Source organism: Cervus elaphus, chromosome 12 (genome assembly GCF_910594005.1).
Source record: "Cervus elaphus chromosome 12, mCerEla1.1, whole genome shotgun sequence".
Taxonomy (NCBI): Eukaryota; Metazoa; Chordata; class Mammalia; order Artiodactyla; family Cervidae; genus Cervus; species Cervus elaphus.
Window position 1 is genome coordinate 86865232 of NC_057826.1, and position 20056 is coordinate 86885287.

The 20056-nt window shown below is 49.1% G+C and overlaps 1 protein-coding gene across 17 annotated transcripts in view; it reads left to right on the forward strand.

Annotated features, from left to right (window-relative positions):
- The first annotated feature begins 3305 nt into the window (after positions 1-3305).
- The window catches only part of MEGF11 (multiple EGF like domains 11), a 377432-nt gene continuing 360681 nt past the window's right edge, over positions 3306-20056 (forward strand). For all 17 annotated transcript variants that reach the window (XR_006343947.1, XR_006343948.1, XR_006343949.1 and 14 more), the window contains exon 1: positions 3306-3566. The gene's annotated coding sequence lies outside the window, so the exon portion shown is untranslated. The remainder of the gene's footprint in view (positions 3567-20056) is intronic.

The window sequence follows — 20056 nt, forward strand, 5'->3', positions numbered from 1 at the left end:
TGGTGTAGGTTGCCATTTCTTTCTCTAGGAGATCCTTCTGACCCAGGGATTGAACCTGCATCTCCTGCATTGCAGTGGATTCTTTACCCTCTGAACTACCAGGGAAGTCCCAGTCTTTAGTTTTTACTTATTCTTTTTACAAGGCAAGGCCTGATGTGAGGCTTTGTTATAGACATGTAATAGACATGAAAATACCTTAGAGTCTAGTGGGAAGATAGACATTTTTTTCAAGTGCTTGAATATGGTAGATGTCACTTGAGGGCTTAAAAGATCTTAGAAGTTCCAAAAATTTTTCCACCATTCACAGATTCCAGCCATCTCTGGCGTGTGTTGGATGTTCTTCCTGGGACTTTGAACTGGAACTCTGCAGGAAGGGGGAGTGGGGGAAAAGGGATCCCTCAACAAGGAAAGGAAAGAGAAGGAAGGAAAATGAAGGGATTTTCCCGCAAGCTTGAGCAAAGGGAAGGTGTGGACCATTATGGTTCTTCTGTCTTATGTCATCTTGCCCCAGTTAGAGTGGAAGCTTTCAGAGAGCAAGGCTTATAGCTTCGAATAGTGGACTTTTGTCTTCCATTATGCGTTCAGATGAATAGACTGGTCCTAGATGTTGTCATAACTTCCCAAATAAACTTGTTGCAGTTGGATTGAAACTTATACCATAGGAGGTACACAGCAGTCCTTCCCATAAGCAGGCTCTCAGGGATTGACAAATGAATGATGCGATGGCGGGCTCCAGCATGACCCGGAGCCGACCCTCAGAGATGTTTGCTTAAAGTGTTCCTGGCTCTGTTGGGACATGTGTCCTTGGAAGCCTGCCAGCTGGGTGGAGAAGGTGCAGCTTTATAGATCTGTGTGGGTTTTTAGAGTATGGCAGAAAATCAGGCAATCCTCTGCCCAGTGTGGAGGGCCCAGCAACCCTCTGCCAGGCAGTTCACACCAGGCAGTGTGGGAGTGTGTGTGAGAGAGACAGGGAAGTGGGTTGCTTCCCATGCATTTGCTTGTTTAGTGGGGTGTAGGAAGAACTGCCCATCTCCCCAAACCTGTTAGAACTGAAGTTTGAGAAGGTGGGAGTTGCAACTCATAATCCAAAAGGGAATATGAGATGAAGAAAAGATATTTGAAAACCTACCTTGTGTAATATTAGTTGCTAGTAGTGCCAGCAGTTACCGTGTACTGCTAAATGGAGCATTTGACTTATTCCTCACAGGGCTCACACGATTATCATCGTTCCCATTTCACTGATAGGGAAACTGAGGTTGGAGAGGATAAGTGGCTGTCCAATGCCACGGTTAGTAAGTGGTGGAGCAGGAATAGAAACCCAGAAAGTTAGAACCCATTCTTTCAACCTTTGGCATTTCGGATACCCACAAGCTGCAGTCCCTCAGAGCTGGAGAAACCCTTAGAGGGGATCTGTTTCAGCCTCTTCAGAATCAGGTGGAGAAATGGAAGGCCAGAGAGGGGTGGTGATGGACCCAGGTGACACAGCTGGTTGGTGACAGCCCTCGGATTTGACTGCATGACCCAGACACTGGGTGCATCCTTGAATTTTGTGCCCTAGGTGTGTCTCACTGGCTTCAACATAGTCCCAGCCCAGACCAGACGCTTCTTCTGGTTGTGTGATGTGAACAACAGAGGCCCAGGCAGGGGTTTCTTTATTTGACTTGATGTCCCACGGCCGGGAATTCAAGGTGGTATTTGTGTGGGGTTTTGCCTGGATGGTACCATGGAAAGGACAGTACTGAAGGGGGACAAGTTCTGGCCCCATTAATCAGGGATGAAATGAGGAGAAATGTGATCCTGTCTTGACAGAGCTGAGCTGCAGAAGAGGTTCCATGGGAATCGAGACACTGCATCTCCTCTCCGGACCCCACTGGGCTGAAATGGGGTACGGCCTGGAAAAACTTCTAGTGGTGGGACTAGCCCCAACAGACCCGGAATTTAGTCCATTATCAGTAGTTGACCTGAGAGGGCTAGGTGCTCAGACACATGTATAGACATGCATTTCCTAAAGCCTCAGACAGTATGTCTGCTTTATGCACACACACACACACACACACACACACACACACACACACAATTATTCTCCTGGGGCTTCCCTGGTGGTCCAGTGGTTAATACTCTGTGCTTCCACTTCAGGGGGTGTGGGTTTATTCTCTGGTCAGGGAAGTTCCACATGCTGCAAAATAGATAAATAATAATAAAGCAATCTCCTGAGGGGTATACAGCACCTTTTTCCAATCTGGGCCTTCCTGGTCTGTGGTAGTTCAAGGAGAAAAAGAGACAAACCACACCAGCAAAGCACCTTTCTGCTACTCTCCCCCTGATAAGCAGGAGTGGTTGGTTAAGTTCCCCATTGCTTGGAGACGGGGTGGGTGGGAAGAAGGGGTTTGTCACCTTTGTCACTTCCAAACCAGGACCTCCCCTTCCGCCTGGCTTAGACCCCCTAAGAATGCTGTGGGGCAGTGAAGTGGCCAAAGGTGTTCTTGGAGGGAGAAGGCTTTGTCCTGGTGGCCCCGGAAGCCTGGACCAGGCAGAGAGGCTGGAAGGAGTGGGAGGCCTCCGGCGGCCCGTCCCCTGCGCCCGCTTTCTGGGGGTCAGTGGAGGAGCCCTTCCCGGACCACGAGGAGCAGTGATGGTCTAGGCCTTGCCTCTGGAGCAGACCTCAGCCAGGCGGGTCCCTGCCGTCGTCTCTACGTCTCAGTTTGCGGCTCAGCGCGGCTTGGCTGAGTCCTGACTGTCCCGAGTTCTTGGCCTTCTAGCCTCCCCGCCCCCCGCCCCCCCCCCCGGCCTAGCGGTTTCTCAAGCCCTCGTCTCTGGCCCTGGCTCGGCCCCCTCTTCCCCTCCTCAGCCTGTTAACAGCGCGACCCCCGGGGGCTTCCTCCCTCCAGGGGGTGGGGTTCCCCGACCTGAGCTGAAAGACTCAGGCGCCTGTCAGGCCACTCTGAGTAGGGATGGGAGAGGAGGGTAAAGATGGGAAAAGGTTAAAAGGAGGAGAAAAATAGTAAAAAGAGGTAGAGAGGGGTTAGAGAGAGAGAGAAAAAAAAAAAGGAAACGGAGAGAAAAGAGGGAAAGAACGGAAAGCTGGGTGTGGGGGGGTTGTTGGCGGGAGGTGAGACGGGAGGTCAGGAAAGGTTGAATCGGAGAAAAGGGAAACCGAAGGAAAGCTAGAGAGAGACGCAAGGAGGAAGAAGAGCAAGCGAGAGAGATCGAGAGAGCAGGGTCGGAGAGGAACCGAGAGGGAGAAGGAAAAAAAAAGAGGCAGGAGGTGGGGGCGGGGGGTAGAGATCGGAGGGAGGGAGCCGCGAGCAGGGAGGAGGGAGGCTGGGAGGGAAGGAGGGAGGAGGGACCGAGGGACGGAGCGGGTGGGGGCTGGCTCGGTGGCGGCAGCAGCAGCCGCGGCTCCAGCCGCCCGCCGGTTCGCTCTCTCGCCCGCCGTTCCCTCCGCTCGCCGGCCGGCTCTGGACTGCCAGCTGCTCCGGCTCCTGGCCCGGCGCTCCGGCGCGGTTCGGGCTCCGGAGGACAGGACCGCAACTGGCCGGCTGAGCCCCGGGCGGGCCGCGAAGCAGGTAGGTGGCTGGGCGGGGACGGCGAGGACGCGGAGCCGTGGAGCGCTGGGGGCACACGGGGTCCGGGGCTGGGGGGTTCTGACCCCGGGGAGGGGGCTTTGCATTCCCTCGACTAACTTTCCACCGGCTCCGTGGATCCCCGGTGCTCAGCCGGGGTCCGGGCTGCGGAAGCCGAGTTCGGTGCGGGAGGAGGTGAGTGTGGATAGAATGCCAGGGGTCCGGGCAGGACGCGGGGCGCCCCGGCGCGGGCTCTCTCTCCGCAGTCGGGACGCAGCACCGGCGGCGGGGGAAGACCCGAGCGCAGCGGCGCGGCGCGGTTGTCCCGGGGAGGGCGCCTGCCCGCCTCTAAGTCTGGGGACTCCCACCTCCGAGCGGCCCCTGGCGCGCCGAGGTCCGCGTGCAGAGCCTGCGGGGCGCGGCCAGATCCCCCGCCGTGGCTAGCCTTGAGCCTAGCTACATGTAGCCGAGCCCCGGCAGGTGCCATGCGCACTTTTGCTTTTTAGAGGCGCGAAACCGAACGTCTATTTCCTTCTTTTCTCGTCCCGGAGTCCCGACTCTCTTCGGGGAACTCCCGGACGCCCGACCCGGGCAAGTCCGGGTCGACTCCGCGGAGGTCCCTACTGCCCGCGGCCGTGACCCCAGATCCCGAAGTTGAGAGAAGCGAATCACTGCCAGTGCGCGCCTGGAGCGCGGTGCCGAAGTTCCCAACTTCTCGCCCAGCCTTGTGGGGGTGGTGTTGGAGATGGGGGTGGTTGGTGGTTGTGGCCCTTTGGAGCAGCAGACGCAGACGCTTTTCCCCTGCACTTGGTTTATTTTCCTGATTTGCTTGAAAAAATACGAAGAAAAATATACAAAATCGTTCCGCTCGGGACTCAACGTTCATCTGTGGGACGGAGCCGCCCCCTCGACCGGAACCTGGGAGCGCCGAGCCTTGGCTTGACGGTTCTTGGAGCCCCGGCTCTTTCTCCCGACCTGGACTTCGGGGTTCCACCCTAGGGTAGCCGCTTCTCGGGATCCGTCCCCGCTAGCCCGCGCTGCGAGGCTGGTCTGACTCCCTCTCGTGTGGTCGTGTTCTTTAGAAAAATATTTCGAACTGTCTCCGCTTCAGGATCTCCCGCTCCATCCCCCCGGGCCTGCAAAGCACGAGGCCTCGGGCAGGTTGGAGGAGGCCTTTGGGTGGTTTGGGCTCCGGGCCATCTCAGCTCGCTCTGGCCAGGGTACTCTTGCCGGAACATCAGCGCCCCTTCTGCGCTCTGCCGGGAAAGCATGGGTTAATGCTCCGGCCAGGTGTCGGCGAGCGCAGGCTTGCGGGGGGCGTCTTTCCGAGCTGCCCGGGGCGCGAGTCCTCCGGTTCCCGGAGTCCGGGAGGCTGGACTCAACCCAGCTGGGCTTCTGCGGAGCTAGCGGGACCCCGGCTTCGCAGGCCTCTTTGTTGGAGTGCTGTTGGAGAGGTTTTTTTTGAAGGGTTTAGAGCCTGTTTCGTGGGACTGAGAGCTGGGGCTTTTTGGAGAGTGTCCCTCGGCCCTTGTCCCCTGCCAGTTGGGCGGGGTCCCCGAGGGCGTCGAATCCACCGTCACCCCATCCTCAGCTCCTTTGGCGGGTTTCCCCTAGTGCGCATCCGGCTCTCTGCGTTGCTCACACGTTCTTTAAGCCGCTAGAGATTCAAGATCCACGACTGCAGTCTCCACCTCTTCTTCCCAATTCACAGATCTGCAAAAGAAGGCCCAGAGAAGTTGAAAGGATTCGCTTATAGCTAGTTAAGGGTGTAAGGGAATGGTAAACCAGGTCTCTTGACTTCTCATTCAGGGATCCCCCCTCTCCCCCCAGCACTCTGTGCTAACCACGTTCTCAGCGCCCGGCAAGTGTTCCCAGCCAGGCCACTGTAAGCCCTTTGCAGGCTGCAGGACTCGGTGTGCGTGAGGTTAGAGGCAGAGGGCTGGTCTCTTGTTAGGTGCTGGGCTCCGATCACCCCCCAGGACAAATCACTTAGGTACAGTTGGTCCAGTATCTATCCTGTGCCTGCACTGAAGTCTGGGGGTAAAGGGAGCTCTTAAGACTCTGCCCAGTCCCATAATGTGCAGTCTACAGAGAAAGAACAGTCACTATTTTGTGGCCAAGGAGGGGGGGTGGGGGCAGTACAGGCTTCCCGGGTGAAATCACTGTTTGGAGGGGAAGGGCCCAGGGTGGTCCCTGGGGAAAGGAGGGTTTGGAATTGAGCCTTGGGTAGGTTTCTAATTGAGGGAGTAGGATCACCTGGCTTGTGCATGAGGCTGGAGTCCTGAGAGGGTAGAAAAGCTCTTATTAAGTGTCTGGTCAAAAGACAGCAGAGTCAGGACCAGTGAGAACTGGCCTTTGAGTGAGAAACAGGAGGGCAGTTAGAAGACCCACTGCTTAGAAATCATGCCCAGAACCTGTGGTCAATGCCTTATCATCCTTCAGCTCCCGCCTCTCCTGCACGAGAATTCTAATATGCAAAAACAAAAGACACCCCCCCACACACACCTCAGAAAGAACCCTGGCCCAGAAGTCTTCTAGCTCCAGATTCAAGGTGAGCAATTGGCTGAGTGCCCTATGAGCCAAGGGTTCTGGCTTCAGCTGGGAAATATTCAGTCTCTTGCTTTTCCTTTTCCCTTTTCTCCTTGTTCCCTGGGGTTTGAAATAGTTTCTTTGCCCCTTTCCAAACATAACTTTTAGGTACTTGAAGGTTTGGGGCTTATGATTGGACTTACTATGGACAGTGCTAGGAAAACTTAGTCAATAAACAGTTCTTGAGCTCTTGCTTTGTGCCAGGCAGTGGGCAGACAGCCATGAACCAGTCAGGCAGAGTCCCATACCTCACGAGGCTGGCATTCTAGGTGTCATCCTCAGGCTTAAAGTCTAGATGTAGAGTGGAGGCGAACATAAGCGATGTCTGAAGAACTGCTGAAATGGGGCAACAGAACAGAACAATCCCGAGCCTCCTCTCTAGTGGTTCAAGGCTCTGAGGTAAAAAGGCTTGAGGCTACTGGCTATGGGAATTCAAAATTCTGTGGGCTACCATGACTCTGGCTCCTGGTTGCCAAGGGTAACCCAGAGGCAGCTGCAGTGATGACCTTAGATGTGGCATTGGAGGACTGCTCTGCAGAGCTTCTGCCAGTCAGAGTATGGTGGGAGGGAGCTGTTGAGTACTGGCAACTATGATCTTGCTAGGTATCCATAGAGACTGGTGCCAGGTAACCACTTACTTCTTAAATTCCAGCACCCACAGCTTCTTGGTGAACGCTGTAGCCCCATTGTACAGATGGGTAAATGGAGTCCTACTCTGCAGTTTGAGACAGTTATTCAGAAAGGAACCCAGGCTCTGAAAAGTCCAGGTATCCCTTATCCCTGATTCAATTTACAATAATGCTCTTTGCTTCCTGTTTTATAGACCAGTGCTTCTCAGACTTCAGTGCAGCACGCTTGCTTGAACACAGATTGCTGTGTTCCACCCCCAGAATTTTTGATTCAGCAGGTCCAGAGTGGGCCCAGTAATTTGAATTTTTAACAAGTTCCCAGGTGATGCTGATGCTCTTGGCGCCAGGACCACAATGAAAGAACTACTATGTGAGAACAAGGGAAAGGGAGTGATTTTCCTGAGATGATGCAGTGAGGGAGCCTGGAACAAAGACTGTGATTTAGTTCTAAGAACTCCAAGAATTTGCCTAGGGTTGATCCCCTCCGCCTTACCCACCAGGAGGCCTTAGAATTAAAAGAATATTTTGTCTTCATCAGTACATATACAGAGAGAATATATTGCAATATAATTAAGGAATAAATAGGTGTCCTGTGTTGGGATGTAGACTCGATGCCCTGTGGCTCTGTGGGGGTTTATTTTAGCACTGTTATAATTGAAAAGATGCCATCCACTCCAAGAGCCCCTCATGAAACTTTCATGGCCCCAGTGGTCATTGTCCAAAGAGGCATGTCTTCTTCATTTAAAAGAAAGTCAGAGAGATTGCTTCTCCTGCTAATGGGACTATCTATGTTTCATTTGACAGCATCTATGTAATATGTTCATAGGGGACAGAGGAAAAAGTTGAATAGTTGAACAGACAAGCATTGGAGGAAGTCCACCTCACAGGTTTACAGATGTTTGTGCAACATTTCAAAATGTTTTGAAACTGTCTGTCTGTTTCACCTGTGTCTCTGATGTGAAGCTGTATCTCAGCAGGAGAGTTTGTTTCACCTTAGTGGGTTGGGTAAGTGTAACAACACATTTTATCCCCAATGTGTTAATTAGACCCAAAAGAAAAGAATTATAAAAGAATTGTTCTCCTAAATGCTGGCATTTTTCATCTGGATTCTATTTATTGATTATTTTACAGTTGAGAAGGAGCAAAAAAAAATCCATGTTTTTATATCAAATAAAGCCGGCTGCAGTAATTATGCAGGCTCAACATGTCTGTTCTGGAGCAGGAAGTTGGAATTCAGCCTGACTCTCAAACATTTGGGTGAGATCTAATTGAGAAAGACATTTCAAAGAACAAATATTTAGGAACGCGGACTTTCAGTGATGGTCTCTGTGGGCAAAGTGTGAGTCCGTTGCTTTTGGCTTGATCCTTAGAGGTGGGGGGAGGCGATGGGCAAGGACCTGGTAGAAATGTTGAGACCAACAGTGCAAATGTGAAGCTGAAACTTAGAGATAATCAGTGAAGCTGAGTAAAAGGAAGAAAGATAACCGATGAGCAAAGGGAGAATCAATTAATCAAATATAGCTTGAATACTTATTGAAGGTCCAATCTTGGGAAAGGCACAATGAGGGCAAGGAACAGGATTTTACTTGTTATGTATCTGCCATAATGCTTGGCTCAGGTACTGTAGTGATAAAAGCCCTTGATTGGTGTGGGTATCAGTCAGGGGTGCATGTAGCAAAAACCTGGATTCAACTGGCTGAAACAATTATGGCTTAGCATCTCCTACTACAACAGATGTGGGCTGTCTGCCCCAAGCTTAGTTCTTTCAGTGGTTCAACACATCATCAAAGATACAAATTCTTTTCATCATTTCTTGGTCTCAAGGTCACAAGCTGGCTGTAACAAATCCAGGTATTACACCGTTACGATGATGTGCAGAGGCAGAAAAGGCAGGAGGGGAACCTTAACCAGAAGGCTCAGTAGACTTTCCTGCAAGTCTCACTGGCTGAATTGTGAGTCACATGTCCATGCATAAGCCAACCACAGGCAAGGGAAGGAGACCACCATAACTGGTTTAAAATAATCTTGATTTGTTGAGTCTCAGAAATGAAAAAAATTAGAATGCTTTTGGAAAAAAGAAAGGAGCAACCAACAATACCTGCTATAGCATTTAAGACTTGGGTTTTAATTTTTTGTACTCCTTAGCCCTGTGACTCTGAGCAAAGTATTTTACTTCTTTGGGTCTTATTCATCAGTGTAATGGGAATTTATTGGGAAACTAGATATGATTTAACTCAATAACTGCATTTGATTAGTATGTAAGAAGCATAAAGTTATTTGAAGATTTGATCTCTGACATTGAAGAATTATAATCTAGTGCATCTAGACCATGTAGACTATCAAATAATCAGAGAACAGAACAAGAGAGTCAGAGAAGGCAATGGCACCCCACTCCAGTACTCTTGCCTGGAGAATCCCATGGATGGAGGAGCCTGGTAGGCTGCAGTCCATGGGGTCGCTAAGAGTTGGACACAACTGAGCGACTTCACTTTCACTTTTCACTTTCACACATTGGAGAAGGAAATGGCAACCCACTCCAGTGTTCTTGCCTGGAGAACCCCAGGGACAGGGGAGCCTGGTGGGCTGCCGTCTATGGGATCACACAGAGTCGGACACGACTGAAGTGACTTAGCAGCAGCAGCAGCAGCAGCAGAACAAGAGAGTAAATCAATAATTGTGACTTGCAGGCCAACCATGGTATGAGGAGTATAACATCAGTGGGAGCCACAGAAGTTAGAAACGACTTCTTAGAGGAGGTGGTTCATAGTGCATACTGGAACTCTAGCATCTTAGTATGGATGGGTTATGAGCTTCTGCCCAACTTACTGTCTCTTGCTTTTCTTTTCTCAGTGGTGAAATGGGACCTTAAGCCAAGTTGGGTTCTTATCTCTTTTCTGTCTTTGACAGTCCAAATATAGTCTGCTGCTCTGGGAGGCAGTCACAGTGACTTCCTTGCCAGTCTTCAGTTCCTGGTTTCCACTCCTTTGAACGGCCCATCAGTCTCCAAATCTCATACGTTTTAGTTGCTGATTAGATACTATTATTATTAGGATATCTGGCTGCTATCATAAAGTCTATATGCCTAAAGTGGAATCTAATGTCTTCCCATCTCTCAAGCCATCTGCCCTTCTGGATTCTTCATTCTTGTTGTTGGCAGCGCCGTCTTCCCAGATGCTTAGGCTCAAAACCTTAGCAACACTTCTGATGCCTGCCTCCCTCTTTTTCAAATATTAAAGCACTGACTTTCTTTTCTCTTCATTATGTTTCTTGAATATAAGTCCTTCTTTCTGGTATGAGACATTCCCTTTGTGCAGGTTCTTTCTATCTCATGCTGGGTGATGGCAGTAGCCTCCTGCTCTGATCTCTGAGCCGCAAGCCATAGTGCCTTGGGGTCGTGGGGCCAAACGACCAGAGAATAAATCGACAATTGTGACTTGCAGGCCAACCATGCTAGGAAGAGCATTCTATGGTGCTCGGCAAACAGGATGGTCAGTAATTAGAGTACAGAGGTGGTGATGAGCCTAGAATACGTGCTACAGACCCATGATATTGCCTGAGGTGCTATTTCACAGCTTCTCTTATCTCCCTCCAGGTCATCCCCAAATGTCATTTCTATCCACTCATTACCTTACATTTTTCCCCACAGCACTCACTGGATGAAGTGCAAACTCCTCAACAGACCCCTGTAAGTCTCCGCAACTTGCCTGCATCCTTTCTCCTGGTGGTGCGGCTCACTATCACGTCTGACTCTGCTTCAAATTCTGCCTTTCTCTGTGGTTAAGTCAAACCACCCTTTCCTTCAAGGCCAGGGTTAGAGCTGCATCCTCATTAGACCATCCCGGACCACCAGAGCCCATAGTGATCGCGAAGCATCAATCTCTCCTTCCCCTGAATTTCTGTAGCAGTTATTGCTGACACCACAAATTCGGTACTTAACAATACGCTCTGGGGTCATTGTTCAGCATTTTATTGCAATGCTCCTCATCTTCCCAATTGGATGTAAGGCTATCAAGGTCTGAGATGGGGTGAAAGCGAGTCCTTCTTTGTATCCAGTTGTGACCTGCAAGCACAGGGCACTTCAGTGAATATTTATTGAATTAATAAATCAGGAATAAGGGGAATAAGATTATTTACCTGAAAAGTCAGTTCATCCTCATCCTTTTTTTCCTTAACCTCAATTTGGAGAAGAGACTCACTTTGATGAATGCCTGCCTGCTGTATGCCAGGCACTTGTTTAGGTGAATTTTAGGAGCTGTTTGAACTCAGCCTTGTAACCACCCTTGAGGTTGGGATTATGGTCATCATTTTACAAATGAGGAAGTGGAGGCTGGGAGAGGTTAAGTGGCTTCCAGGCTTACTCAGCAGCGGGAGGCAAAGGGAGGGCAAAGTCAAGTTCTCTCTTCTACGCTCCATTTCATACATCTTCCGGATGTTCTCCTGACCTGTGGGTGCCCTGTTATCCCAGTCTCTTTTTCCCAATTGCTCTGTCCCCCTTCCTCCTTCCATCTCTCATCTCTGATGAGACTCAGGCCCTCACTGGTGTGCCAGGGGACTTTTAAAACTGTGACGTTTACCATGACTCTTTCCTGAAGACCTTCCACCCCCTGTTATGTTGTGGCTTGTTTTGATCTCTTACTTTTTGGAAAAGAGATATTTTATTTATCTATTTGGCTGCATGGAGTCTTAGTTTCAGCAAGTGGGCTCTCTAGTTGTGGCCTGGCGGGCTTAGTTGCCCCATGGTGTATGGGATCTTAGTTTTGCAACCAGGGATCAAACCCGTGTCCCCTCCATTGGAAGGTGGATCCTTAACCACTGGACCACCAAGGAAGTCCTGATCCCTCATCTTCTTATTAATACCTTGACTATCTTTCCTGCCACCCTCAAGCCTGATCCTGAGATTCCTTTAAGAGCAAAAAATGTTCTGCCAGTGGGATCAAGCTGGATCTGAGCCAGCTTTTCTGAACCCCTACACCCTCCCTTTACGCCCTTCTGACCCTTTGTATCCACCCACCCTCACCTGGTACCACTCCTGTTCTGTGTCTCCACTGTCTTACCTGTGGAAGGAAAACACTGCTGACTTACCAATAGGGAGGAGGTCTCTGCTACCTCCAGGAGCTATGAGTGGTGTTCTTCAGCCCCTTTTAGCATTCTTCTTTCCTTTCATTCATTCATTCTGAAGACACTGATCATTGATCATATACTCAACATAGCAGGGAACAAAACAAAGCCCTTGCCTTCAGGACTTTTCACTGAAGTGGGGGAGACAGGTGATAAAAAGTGAGCATACTATATACTTTGTGCCCGTTGCAATAGATGGTGATGGAATGCAGTGTGGTCAGGAAAGGCCACTCTAATGGTGACAATTGAGCAGAGACTGAGAGGAAGGAAGCCATGTGGATATCTGGGGGTAAGGGGTACCTGAAATGCAGAGGGAGTAGTAAGTGCAAAGGCCCTGAGGTGAGAACTCCCTTGGTAAGTCCAAGGATAGGCAGGAAGGTGGCAGTGGAGAGAAGGATGGGAACTTGGGAGGAGGTGAGGGCTGCCCATCTCTAGCTTCTTCAGTGCCTCAGGAACACTGTCATCCTCTCACAGCTGTGACCACTGGCTGAAATGACCACGTCCCTCCTCTCAGCCAGGTCCCACTCAATCTTCACATCTCAGCTCTGGCACCCCACCTTCTAGGGATTTCCATCTCTGCTATCTCTCATTGATCTACCTCTTTCCTGAGTTGCTGTAACTCCCACCTCTCTACTGCACAACATAGCTCTTAATTACCTGCTGCCTGGTTCACCTTCTCCTGGGCTCTGTCTGTGTAGGTCTTACCTTTCTAACAAACTACCTCCTCAAAACTGGTTTAGTCCTTCTCCCAGAAGCCAGCCCTGAGCTGGCCTCAGTGTCTGCCTATCAGAGATGCTGGTGTCAGAAGTGGGAAAGGGCCAGGCTCTGCAGAGATCTGTGGGTGGAACCTTCTTCATTCATTATCCCTTCACAATAGATAGGAAAACTTTTATTTTGAATCTCCTTGGAACACTTTGAGCTGGGAGCCTCTGCTTGGAGCTGGCATAGGATCTACCTTTCTTCAGGACTTGGATAAAAGTTTGGCTCTGCTCGGGGGTGAGGGAGAGAGGAACCAGGATGCAGAGAAAGTCACTTATTAGCCTTTATTCTTCAGTCAATATGAATATTCAATAGGAATACTCAATGTTCAGAATAATATGCTTCAGGAGTGAAGGAAGAAGGGATTTACCTAAGATTTCTGAGACTTCCCTGACATCCAAGGTCGGGATCCTGAGTATGGAGACTGACCGATGAGTGACCTTGGGCAAATCACTTAACCTTCACCTACTGCAGTTTCTTCTCAGCCAAACCTCCCCTCTTCCCATCCACTGTAGAAGAAAATGAACAATAACCCTGATTTTTACAGACTCTATCTACTCCCCAGGTTGTTCTCTGCATTAATTTTTAGGCCAATGGTCTTAAAACTTGAGAAGTGTACAGATGGCTCCATTTTAGAGGGAGAAAATGCTTCCCACAGACCTCTAATATTGTCTTAAATTATTAATATAATAATATTTAAATCTATATAAACAGGAAATTAGACATCAACAGCTTAGGCTTATAACTCATACATAATCTTAGCGCTCAAACAAGTTCATAAATTAAAATGCAAACTACAAAGCCATTAACATTCAGATTAACAATATTAATTTCACATGATAGATGCTGTTATGGTGCTAAGCTAAATCAGCCCTTGTGACATGATCATGGTTTTGGTCGCTTACTCCACCACATGCGCTGTGGTGACTCAGGTCTCCCAGTACTTTTCTTAGCTGGAATGTTTGTTCTTAACAACATGCTGAGGAATCATCTGGCCAGACCTTGGCACAAAAGCATTTGTGTGTTAGGCGGCCACTTTTTTTTTTCTCATTAGCCCATGACAATTAAAGGAACTCTAGGGCAACTAAAGGAATTCTAGTGCAACAACAGACACTGAGGCAGAGCTGGGTCTTCAGACTGAGTGTGACTCCTCGAGCCCTGAAATGAAACCACAACACCAGGATGATCCTTTGGTGCCTAAGGAGCTCCAGCTTGAGAACAAATGTTGAGCGCTTGGAAACAGCGCCCCCAGTGGTCTGAAAGAGTTAATGCTAGAAGTGAGGCTGATGGTTCTGCAATCCTAGTAATAGAAATGTTTGGTACTTTTGTTTGGTACCATTGTCTCAAGGGGTAGGTAGAATAGTGTTAGCCCCGTTGCACAGATGAGAAACTTGAGGCTCAGAGAGATTGAGCAGTCAAGGTCCCATTGGACATTGGGATCATCTGGACTCCATCCAGGTCTGTAGGACTCCGAGTCCCTGAACTTGCTAACAGGTTTCACGGCCTCCATCCTACAGACCCTCACCAGGTTTCAAGGTGCCTTGAGTGATTAGAATACAAGGACTCTGGAGTAACTTGAGAAACACTAGATTCTCCCAGTGGACTCACAGCTTTCTGGTGGAGTGGTCAGGGTGTTATTTGGTGCAGAAAAGAGGAATGAAGCCAGTAAAGACAGAATAATGGTTCTCAGATCCTCCAGTGGATGGCAGTAGCAGGAGATGGTGCCTTCCCTGAAGGCACTTGGGAGGGGTGGATACCAGTGATCCCAGGAGAAAAGATATCTTAACAACAGCTACCTTGATTAGGGCTTCACACTTTAACAAGCACTTTTTTGGTGCATTTATTTTCAAGTTTGTCCTTTTTTAAAAATTTTATTTTTATTGTGATAAAATACACATAACATAAAATTTGCTACCTTAACCATTTTGAAGTGTACATTTCACTGGTATTAAATACTACATAATGTTATGTGACCATCACCACCATTCATTTCTATTACTCTCTAGTGTGTATTTTACAACAACTTTGCAAAACAGGTCGCCATCCTCAAAAACGGGGGCTCAAGTGACTTGTCCAAAGTCACACCTCAAACCTGTGCCTGCCTCTCAACTGTGACCTTGAGTGATAATGTTGGGGTTGGTTTCCCAAGGGCCTGTGGGGGGCCATGTGGGATGGCCAAGCTTTCTGAGGTAGGGGCTGAAAGGGATGACCTTGAAAGAGCCGTCCTGGAATTGATTCTGCTCATTGGTCAGGGTTGGGATGACTCACCCCTGTGTATCTGGGATATGCCTTTCCTCGCATCAAAAATTATTTAAAACCTACTCCTGCCCTTGGAAGCTGCCCTTCCCCTGCCTGACTTGATTGGTTTATCATCCAAGCTTAAAATAACTACAATAAATAAAAACACCCCAAAACTTTTTATCCTGCAGTGAATGAGCAACAATCTACATATGCAAATAAATGGCATGCCTGTCCCTATGAATATTAATTTGGGAAGCGAGCTCAAGGCCCTAAAATACACTCAAAACCATCAATGTGGCATTTTGCAACTGTTCTAGCTTACTCTGAAATCACAGTCTTATTATATCTTAAGGTATTATAAAATATAATAAGCTCCAAGCTGACATCCCTTTTGAACCTCTGAGGCTACCAAGGGGACATAGATATCTCAGGTAGGCAAGCTGAGAGGCCAGGGCTGGTGGCTGAATCCTGACTCCGGGATTGTGGCTGCCCTTGTCCTACCCTGGCAGGGCCCAGGCCTTAGCTCTTCTCAGATCCCAGCATTAGCAGTGAGTCCCCAAGGTCAGGGGACAGTTCTGGGGAACACTGAGGGGTAACTACTAGTCTCAGGGAGATGGAAGGTGGGCGAGGTAGGGTCCTTGAGAATTAGCTTGTTTACCTCTCAAACAAGGCAAATGAGGGAATTGAGACCCTGGGACAGTGGGTGACTTGCCCAAAGTGACATGCTGATTTAATAGAGAGTGAGAAATCTTATTCATTTTTTGCTCTGAAAAGCACAATTCCTTTTCTGTGTGTGTGTGTGTGTGTGTGTGTGTGTGTATGTGTATGCATGTAGGAAGTGGTGGGCAGAGTGGCATTTAAAGTTTGTATACTTTGGGGGAAAGCATCATTTTTCTAATGTGAACATTCACCCTGAGACAGGCAGAGACTGAAAATCTAGTCTTGTATCCCATTTGGATGGAAAGAAATGATTGCCTTCCTTCCCCAGGAGACCTCCAAATTAGATTATACAAAGGCCAGAATTAATGTTAGGTTGCGTGGTAGGGCACACCCCAGGCAGAGTGATGAAAGGGCCGAATGGAGAAGGGCAGGAGTGCCTCTGAGGAAGCCAGAGGTTAACCATTGGCTCGGGAGGACCACAAGGTGGAGGAGGAAGAGCTGGCAGTGATGTCTGTGTTCTTGCCCAGGGAGGCTGTGCTGGGGGAGGGGAACGCTGTGGCTTCATGATGCCCTCCCTAGCGGGGTCTCCTTTTGTGCTACTTTCCTGTAAGCTCTAGCCTATCAGCTCACCTTTGGGCCTCCTTTTCCTCGTCAGTATTTAAATATCGGAATATACACCCCCGCCCCTCCTTAACTTTGCTTTGTGAAGATCAAATGAGGATTTCAGGTTCCTGCATCTTGCCTGGTGCGAAGTAGGTATTCAGTTGTTCTTGTTGTTTAGTTGCTCAGTTGTATCTGACTCTTTTGTGACCCACAGACTGTAGCCTGCCAGGTCCTCTGTCCATGGGATTTCTCAGGCAGGACTACTGGAGTGGGTTGCTATTTCCTTCTCCAGGGGATCTTCCCAAGCCAGGGATCAAACCCACGTCTCCTGCTTGGTTGGTGGTTTCTTTGCTGAATACCTAGGTATTCAGTACCTCTCGATTTCTTTCTTTTCCTGATAGATTGATCAGACTGGCTCTGCTGGGTCAGCATGGAGGTGTGCGCTTCTGTGTCTGTGTCTGTGTTAGTATGTTTTCACTAGTGTGTGTCTGCTTCCATCCATGTGTGTCTTCAGATGTGTGGTGGAGTGGGCAGATGTGTGAGTCTGTGTCTTTGTGAGTGACTGGTGTCTGCGTGTCCGAGTTTCATGGCAGCATGCCATTTCTGTGTGTTTCTGTGGGTGTTGTGTGTGCTTTAATGGTGTGCTGGTGTGGTGACAGCAGTGTTGTGTGTGTGTGTGTGTGTGTGGTGCAGTGTAGGTGTGACTGGAAGAGTGCATGGGGTTTGGAGGGTTCACGGTGCCGTGGACCTGGGTCCCCTCTAAGGTGCTCCCACCCAAAGCCCTCGCCTGGTTCTGGCTCCAGGCCCTGACTGCCCAGGTCCACTCACCTCCACCTCCCTCTAGAGGCCTCCGGGTGCCTTCGCCCTGGCCTGGCCTTGGGTTAGTTGTATTCGAGTTTGCATATTACATGCATATCATTTGCATTGTCTACATAGACTGTGCTTTCAGTTCTGCACTTTTCAAGGTAAAATGGAGTTGCTCTTCTTCAAGGTCATTATGTTAAGAAGTGTGGCGTTTGCTTTTACTCTTTCTGGTCCAGGACTCCCTCTCAAAACTGGGTGACTAGGGCAGGATGAAAGCTCAGAAACCTCTGCTTGTCCTTCCTTTGAACAAAGGGATTGGTCGGTGGATAGAGGTGCTGGGACCCTGGGAGGAGCAGCTGGGGAGGACACGTTCTTATTCCACGGTAGTTGCTTGTGACCAGAGCCAACTGTGTCATATCAGAGCTGGAGACAAATACACTCCGACTTGCGCCCTGTTGCCTGCTTCTCAAGCACCCACCAACATCCCCCTGTGGGGTGTAAAGGAAGGGTCACTTTGGACGCTTCAGCACCTTTGTACCCATATTTGGCTGGGGAGGACCTCATGGGAAACAAAGGAGCCAAAGATGTTTTTTCTATTCAAACACCTCATACATTATATACACATACACACACATATTCACTTATTTTCTTCCAGTTTTATTTAGCTGTAATTGACATATAGCACTGTGTAAGTTTTAGGTGTGCAGCATAATGATTTGACTTACATACATCATGAAGTGATTATCACAGTAAGTTTAGTGAACATCCATCATCTCATATAGACACAATTGAAGAAATAGAAAAAATATTTTTCTCTTGTGATGAGAACTCAGGATTTATTCTCTTAACAACTTTTGTGTGTATCATAAAGCCGTGTTAATTATATTTATCCGGTTGTATATTACATCCATACCTAGTACAGAATTAATAATATTTCTAACACCACAGTAAATACCAACCTGAAAAGCTTCCCTAGGAAGGCTATATTCCCAATGTATCTTCCTTATGGGCCATCACTGTGCTCTACATTAGCCCTTTAGATATAAGCATTGAGTCCCGGCTGCGTGGTTTCTGGCATGTTACCAAACGTGTCTGAGCACCTGTTTTCTCATCTGGGAAAGGGACAGTAATAGCACTTAATTCTTATAACAGTACATAGGGTTGTTGTAAACATTACACGAACAGTGGAGGTAAAGGGCTTGGCTTAGTGCATGGGACATAATAAAGACTCAGTAGGTGTTAGCATCACCAGTTCTCATGGGCTCCATTTGAAAGCAGAGGTTCTGTAGCATGTCTTTTACGCCCTAGTAGCAATTGTTTATCAGATGCTCCTCAGACTAGCAACAAGCCTGAATCCCTTCAGTGTCTTTCAGGAAGTCAAGTTCCCTGGGCTGCTTTTACCTTTCCATGGGTGGAAGGGTTTCCAGAAGCAGCATGGGAAGCAGGAGATTCTTGGGTCTGTGTCTCCAAGGATTTGGGTCACTTCCCCCATCAAAGGGGTAGCTGTGTCTGATTTCCTTCTCAAAGTCATGATTCATCTTCTCTTTGGATCTTTGAGTAAAGCCCTGCTGGCACCAAAGGCCATCCACGGCTGAGTAGATTTTAGGTTCCCAGAAAACAGAGATTAAGGCAAAACTTGGTGCTGTTGCTTCCCCTGGGGTAGGGGTGCAGTCCCAGGCCAAAGAGAGTGAGAGGAAAAGGAAGGTATGCAACAAGGGAGGAAAAACAAATGCCAACCAGCCACAGCTTCACAAGGAAGGGAGGAAGAAAAGCCAGTTGCTTCCTCACAAGAGATGTTTGTGGTTAAGCCCAGTGGAACCAGTGTGACTCAGACAGTTTGCTTAGGGTGGAAGGGAGAGACTCTATCTGCCAGGATCTGGTCTCTTGTTGCTCCCTTGCATTTCTGGGTCACATCACCTGGTCCCTCTGGGCAGCCACTGGGGAAGCCGAATCCCAGACCCTGTAGATGGTGTCTCAGCGAGTCCAGAGGTGAGAAGAGCCAGCCCCTCCTCTGTCCACTGGAACCTGGGCAATGCTAGGGGAGGCTGTGCCAGGGTCTCACCCCATGGGAGAGGTGGTGGGATAGAGGTGGTGTTAGATGAGGTGCTGGGGTGGCAGCCTGGTTCTCCTGTGAAAAAGTAGCTGATGGATGATGTGGGAGGCAGCTGCGGCAGAGCCAGTCTGGGGAGGCACTGAATGGGCTCTGATTCAGCCACCATCACTCAGTTAATTAATGCACGTGTGGGACCAGATGCTGGAGTCTGGACCTTCCCCTGCAGGCAGCGGGGAGCCATCAGCATTCCTGAGCAGGTGAGAGACCCACTCAGTGCTCAGCGATGACAGAGTATGTGAATCTGCTCAGACCACTGTAACACAGTACCACAGACTGGGTGGCTTAAACAACAGAAATCCATCTCCTTGCAGTTCTGGAGGCGGGAAGTCCGGGATCAAGATTCTAGCCAATCTGAGTTCTGGTGAGAGCTCTCCTCCTGGCTTGCAGACAGCTGTCTTTTTGCTACCTGCTAGCATGGCTTTTCCTAGGTATGTGCTCAATCACAGGAGGTGGCAGGGGGAGAGAGGTAGAGAGTGCTTTCTGGTGACCTCCTTAGAAAGACGCTAATCCTATCGGATCAGGGCCCTACCCTCACAACCCCGTATGTACATGCATGCTTGCTAAGTCGCTTCAGTTGTGTCTGACTCTGTGCAACCCTATGGACTGTAGCCTGCCAGGCTCCTTGTCCATTGGGTTCTCCAGGCAAGAACCCTGGAGTGGGTTGCCATGCCCTCCTCCAGGGGATCTTCCTGACCCAGGGATTGAACCTTTATCTCTTATGTCTCCTGCATTGGCTGGTGTGTTCTTTACCACTAGCACCACCTGGGAAGCTCTCTTATGACCTCACTTGACCATAAGTACTTCCTTACTCCAAATACTTACTCCAAATACAAGACTCTTGAAAGTCCCTTCGACTGCAAGGAGATCAAACCAGTCCATCCTGAAGGAAATCAGTCCTGAATATTCACTGAAAGGACTGATGCTGAAGCTGAAGCTACAATACTTTGGCCACCTGATGCGAAGAACTGACTCATTGG